At 38.9% G+C, this 6,795-nt stretch overlaps 1 long non-coding RNA gene across 1 annotated transcript; it reads left to right on the top strand.

Moving 5' to 3' along the window:
- Positions 1 to 1,733: 1,733 nt before the first annotated feature.
- Positions 1,734 to 6,011, top strand: LOC139161932 (uncharacterized). Its single transcript, XR_011558185.1, has 3 exons — positions 1,734 to 1,860; positions 3,915 to 4,036; positions 5,831 to 6,011. It is a non-coding gene; the product is annotated as an uncharacterized lncRNA (long non-coding RNA).
- The last annotated feature ends 784 nt before the right edge of the window (positions 6,012 to 6,795 follow it).

Genomic DNA, 6,795 nt, shown 5'->3' with positions numbered 1-6,795 from the left:
AAAAACACGGAAGTCTGGAGGTGGGGTTTCCCATGGAGGGGAGCCTCAGGGGAATCCCAGCAGCGCAAAACCAGGCGCTTCGGCTGGCAAAAGGGGTGAGTTTTGGGCTTGCACGCATTAATCACTTTTCCATTGATTCCTATGGGAAACAGTGTTTGTCTTACAAACTTTTCACCTTACAAACCTCCTCTTGGAACCAATTAAGTTCCTAAGACGAGGTATCACTGTATACTTAGCAGTTTGTCTGATGAGATTAACACCTTGTCAGTGTGTAATGGACAAAATCAATAAAATCAATAAATAATAAATAAATAAATAAATAAAGGATAGGCACACAAAGGAAAGTCTGAGCTTTGCCTTTGATCTTCCAAGCAGACACATCCAAGGGAAGAGATCCCTGCTTATGAGGGGGCTACCTCGGCCGCCCTTCCTAGACCTCCCCCTCCCTGCTCACCTCCCGGTTCCAGTGATAGGCGCCCAAACATACCCACTCAGGGAGGCCGGATAGAGCGCTGGAGCCCTCCAGATGGAACACTGAGGGGTTTTTTTCTCCCGATGGAGGGGGTGAAAGCGAATGGAGGGAAAGCCAACGTTCTCCTGGCCGCTGGAACTTTCATACTTCCCCCCCTCCTCCTTGCAAAAGGGCTCACTCCCCCTCATGATGGGGCCCTTGCAAGCCACCCAACTAACCTGGGAGTCTCAGCTTCTTGCTGTCATCATTGGCAGTCTTGAACCTTCCCCCCAAGCAGGCTAAATGACCTCAATGCACCCCACTCCCCCCCTCTCAGAAAAAAGCCACCGCAACCCAAAGCTTTGCTCCCATTGTATCGGCCTCTGAAGGTAGTGGTGGTGGTGGTGGGGGGGAATTTCCCCTTTGCCTTTTTGTCTGGGTCCCCCTCCCTTTTAATCTCCTCACTATAAGCTTCTGTTCCAGGCCTCTTCTCTTTCTTTTCCTGTTTTTGGCTGTCTCTCTCCCGCCCCCCCTTTTTTTAAACTTCTCACCTGCTCCCTCCGCACTCTAAATCCTCAGCTTGAGCAGAGAATGGAAGTCAAAAGAAGCCTAAGCAGCTGAGTTTTATGGGACCTCACATCTCCACTTTTCCCTGCCCCCCCAACCCAACTAAGGGTTTTAAGGAATTGAACAGAAAGTGCCATATATTTGCCATCACTGCCTTAGTCCATTATCTATAGTTTCCCAGGAGTTTTCTACAATTTGTTCTCTCCCAAAAATATAGGTGACTGCATAAATGAGTTTTCATATTTAACAATCAAAAGACAGCTAAGTATTGCATAAGTTTCCATATCTGTTATTACTTCAAACACACTTATCAAATCGGCAAACATTGCACAAATTTTAATGCTAATATTAGCTCCATTCCTGTATAATTATAACCATACATGTCAACTGAATTAATTGCTTTGCATTTCATTACCGCAAACTTTGTGGCTCTTTAGCAAAATTGCAAGCAACAAATTTGAATTTTATCAAAATTCAAATGATGAAAAACATAGGTTTGCACATGCTACAAGAAATCTCCAGTGAATAGAATTAATTTTGATAAAAAGGTTGAGGAAGAAGTGACATTTCAAAAGGAGAGTAAGAGGAAGTAAAATGTTTGCAATGTTTGCCATATCAATGATGCCATATCAATGATCAATGATCTATCTTCCATTTCCACAGTCTTGTGACAACACAACATATTATAAATAGAGAGATCTGCTGGGCTTTTTGTAGAGTTCTCCTAACTTTTCTTCAGTTCTGCGTCTTTGAACTAGCTGGAAAGATTTCAGAGGCAACTTCAATCATGAGGTTTCTTTTTCTGACCCTTGCTTTGCTGCTTCTCTTCTATGTAGCTTCAGGTAAGAAAGGGCTGAGTAAACATGTGTGTGTGTGTGAAATAGAAGCATAATGGGAAAAAGGGAAAGCATGAAAGAAATAAGTTTTTTTAAAATTATTCCCAGTTTTGAGGGAAATTCATGACTTGAATAACATACGTCTAGTTTCACTGCATTTCAGTGGTTTTGTCATTCCTATAGTGGAGAAGCAATAAATGGCACAGGATAAATTTTATTTATTTATTTATTTTGTCCAATACACAATGAGGGTTTTATTGGGTATATATCTATATATACATAGTAAAATACATGATGAAGGTTATAGAGGAGATACTGATAGTAAAATATATCTAAGAAAGAATAGAAAAGAAGATATAGTAATAGAACATATCAATGAAAGAATAGAAGAAGAGATATAGAAATAGAAGAAAGGTATAGAAGATATAGGAGAGCAATAGGACAGGGGATGGAAGGCACTCTAGTGCACTTGTACTCGCCCCTTACTGACCTCTTAGGAATCTGGATAGGTCAACCGTAGATAATCTAAGGGTAAAGTGTTGGGGGTTTGGGGATGACACTATGGAGTCCGGTAATGAGTTCCACGCTTCGACAACTCGGTTACTGAAGTCATATTTTTTACAGTCAAGTTTGGAGCGGTTAATATTAAGTTTAAATCTGTTGTGTGCTCTTGTGTTATTGTGGTTGAAGCTGAAGTAATCCAGTTGGTTTGTGCACAAGGCAGATCTAGAGTTTATGATCACCAGGTTTCTAACTTGGCATTTAGATAACCATGCCATGGTGGCTCTCATTGATCTTTCTATTGACCTTATTTTTTTTTATTGCAGGAAGATATGATTATTCTTTCTAAAGAGGGTAGTTGGGGATGGTAGGAAAGAAGTGCTTCCAGGAAAAGTCAAAATGGTAAACACAATCAAGTGACCAAAAGCCTTGTCCCATTTTTATGGGAGTTGTCCATACTGTCAAGTCTCCACCTCCACATACCACAATAGAATGGAATGAATTGGAATGGAATGGAATGGAATGGATTGGAATGGAATGGAATGGATTGGAATGGAATAGAATAGAATAGAATAGAATAGAATAGAATAGGGCAGGGCAGGGCAGGGCAGGACATAATCGTTTCTTTGGCCAAATATGACAAAGGAATTTGTCTCCTGTACAGAAGCTGTCAGTGTACATGCAAAACAACAGAGTAATAATCATCATAATAGCAATGCCAATAAAAGAAGGTAGTAGGAAAGTTGGGAAGGATGCAGGGGTGGGCTGCTGCCCGGATGGGGGGGGGGAACGCAGTGGGTTAGCAAAAATGGAGCTCCACCCCAGAGCACCCAATTTGCACTGAAAGATGTTGAAAGAAAATGCAGGGTGTCCTGCATAAGCCACGCCCAAGGTGTGATCGTAAAAATTTTGCTAGCCCTTCACTGAAAGGATGACACTAACACTAATGCTCTAGAGCTGCTGATTTTCTTTTTGTGGGTTCACAGTGCTGTCTGTGTCTATAGCGAATTGCCTGGTTCTTCGCAGGAATGTATTGATACATTTTCCTTGATCCTTCTTTCACTCAGTTTCGCTTTCCTTCCGGGTCTCTTTCATGTTGCCCTTGATCAATATCGTTAAGTCCATAACATGAGGGCTGACCAGTTAGTGTAGTTTCTGCTTGGGGATCCCCTCCATTTTTAGCATCTTAAAAAATGGCGACTTGTTAGTTAGATTTTCCTACCGCTGCAATTGATGTAGGCTTCCTTTCTACTGCTCACCCCAATTTTACACATTCCCAACAGGAAATATGAGATTATCCATAAGTTTCTCAAGGTTTGTTTGTGGGTTTGTTTGTTTGTGTGTGTGTTTTTTGCAGAAAACTCAAGCTCAACTGATTTTCTTGTTGCAATGTTGACAATAGTGTCATTTGCAAGAGCTAAACAGCTATGAAGTATGCTGACTAAATGAAGTCAATAAAATAAACTTTCTTCTCAACTTTCATTGATTTATTGAAGGGGAAATATATCATTCTGTTTGGATGACAACTGCTCACTCAAATGTTTTTTTCATAAATACAGGGGAAATAAAAAACTGTAAAACTGATGGTGGTTTCTGTCAGATTGGTCTTTACAAACCGTGCGAGTACGGAAGTCTCCCCTACAACTGTGGCATTAATGCTATCTGCTGCAAGCGTGAACCGGTGAGATCCATTACTTTCTTAGTTATGTAATGAGAAATATATGGGCATAGCATCTCTCTGCTACAAAACTCTTAGTTATATGATAAGAAATATATGGGCATAGCATCTCTCTGCTACAAAACTCTACATAAGCATTAGATGTTTGCAAGAGAGTAAGAGTTTTCTCAATTTTCTACCACTAATTCATCATCTGGATCATTACAGTTCAGATCTGGTAAACTCAGTTGAGAAGCCCCATCCTCAGTGTAAGAGAAAGGATTTTTAAAAAACATGTCAATTTTTTGATTTAGTATGTCATTACCTGGACCATGAAAACTTTTTCAGATGATCCAAATATGGTTGCAAGTGAAATGAGGCAGAAAGCAGTAGAATAAAGTCTTTTTATTCATTAATCTTTCCCTATTTTGGAATAGCCATTTTGGACTGTCTTAGTATTAAAGCACACATTGGAAGTGAGAATTATAGTTATCCCATATTTATCAAGTCAATTATTTCAGTGCAGGAACTCTGCATAAATCTATTTTTATGCTTCTAGGTGAGCTGATCACATAAAATCATTCCCCATTCCCTTAATTTTTGCTTATTTATTCTTCAAATTACATTCTATTAGCTATCAGGAAACAGTGCTGCAACAGCTTTAAACTTACTGATGATCCTCAAAAACCAGACTGTATCAATGGGTGGTATACCACATGAAGAAAGAAATTAAGAATTAAGTAATTTTCTCTATGTTTATCAAGTAGTAAACTCAGTAGCCACAAATTTCTTCTGAACAAATCATCAGGATCATATAGCTGCCTTCATTGCTCCAATCTTGGGAAAATCGGATCAGAATAAAGAATTCAAGCATGAATAAATAACAAATATATTCTGGGATGATCGAGAACATCCTGTCATATTGCATAACAGTGTGGTTTGGAAGGATTACTGCTTCAGACAGGAAGGCAGTGCAAAGAGTGGTGAGGATGGCATAAAAGATAGTTGGTAGTTTACTCCCAGGACATAGCATATAAGCGTTGCTTGAGCAAGGTCCGCAGGATTGTCTGTGATGCTACACCTTCATGACTTGTTTTCCTTGTTACCTTCTGGGATGAGACTTCATGGTATCCAACTCAGAACATTCAGATTCAGCCAGTTTTTTTCCATACAGTATCAACCTTGTGAAATCTTAGGATTCCTTTTTCTACTATGCATTCAAGATGGGCAGTGATTAATATTTATATGTATTTATATCTTAGGGTGTAGGTATGTACATTTGTATGTATATAGCATACCTATAGGTGTATTGTGTATTTGTATATTTTTGAGAATAGGCAACAGAATTTCATTTTTAATGTGTGCCCACAGAAGAAAATGACAAGGTTATCTTAAATTTGTGAACTCTTAAAAGGAAATAAAACTATAGTCAGAATCCAATAAGAATTCATTAAAAACAGATCCTGCCAAACAAATCTTATTTCATTCAAAGTGACTAAATTAGTGTATTAGTGAGGTTATTTTTTTTCCAGCTCACATTTCACCTTCATTCAGGTGAAAGTGCTTTTGATCTGTGAAAACAAATTGGCAGTGAATGAGGTGTAGTTTAGAATATGCTGGGAGTGACTTGTTAACTGAAGAGAAGTGGCATAGCTGTGGTCCATGCTATAAACATGGAGGAACTGAGCAATAGAAACAATAAGAATTAACTAACTAGATTCATCATCAGATTTTAAACTCTGCATTCCCCCCACTTGTCCATTGTTTTGGACAAGACAAAGTCACATCAGTAATAAAATTTTCTATTTTTTTCTGCAGTGAATCCATCAAGGACAATCTCCAGTGAAGACCTGGGAGGCTATTGCCATGCTCCCTAACAAGAAACTTGCCTCTCTAGTGTGAAATATTCAGCAATTGTGATATTAATGGAAGATGTTGCAAACGGTTATATAACATCAAGCAGTGAAACAATTTAATAAATTTGGATCAAATATTTGAATTTTGTATCGCCTTCTGAAAGCGCCTGCTGCAAATGGTGATCTGAATTTATTTACTGGGGTTGGAATTCTGAGAGACCTTTTAAAATTATTATTATTATTATTATTATTATTATTATTATTATTATTATTAATTTGATTTGTATGCCGCCCCTCTCCGGAGACTCGGAGCAGCTTACAACATTGCTATTATTATGAAATGATTAGCTATTGCACACATACATTTTCATATGTTTATGAGTTCATGAGAATGCGTTCATTTCATCTCTGATTTAGTCCTGAAGAAGCTTAAACCTTTCCTTAGCTAGTCTGATGGTTTCCCCATTCAGTAGGCAACAAGATCTAGTATTGCTGTGGGTGTTATCTTGACCAGTTTCACAGATGTTATGTCACTGAGACGTGTGGGATAAGCCCAGCACCTATTGCCCAAATTAGGATGGATCCTTCCCTCTTTTCATCTTTAGTCTTTAGACATGACCATCAAGGACTGTAATGTAAAAAAGAAGTTGGTTTTAGATAATGGGTATCATCTTGATTTCCCCCCCAGAACGCAGGAATGCCAATTGCATGCCAGCAGATTTTATGCTGATAGATTTCTGTTGGTCAGTGTTTGGTGTGTTGCACTTTAACTTGAGTGTAAGTTAGGGCCTTAAGTTACATTCCAGTTGTGGCACCACAAGTTGCAATGAATGCATACAGTGTATACAGTATGTGGAGTTTCTAATGGAAAAGCCATCCTGCGGTCAAGGAGCTGATTTCCATAAGCTTTCCCAATAAGAAGCTCTC

The sequence above is a fragment of the Erythrolamprus reginae genome, chromosome 1 (genome assembly GCF_031021105.1).
Source record: "Erythrolamprus reginae isolate rEryReg1 chromosome 1, rEryReg1.hap1, whole genome shotgun sequence".
In the NCBI taxonomy this organism is placed as follows: domain Eukaryota; kingdom Metazoa; phylum Chordata; class Lepidosauria; order Squamata; family Dipsadidae; genus Erythrolamprus; species Erythrolamprus reginae.
Note: the sequence above shows the minus strand (reverse complement) of the source record. Positions and strands in the feature narration are given on the sequence as shown.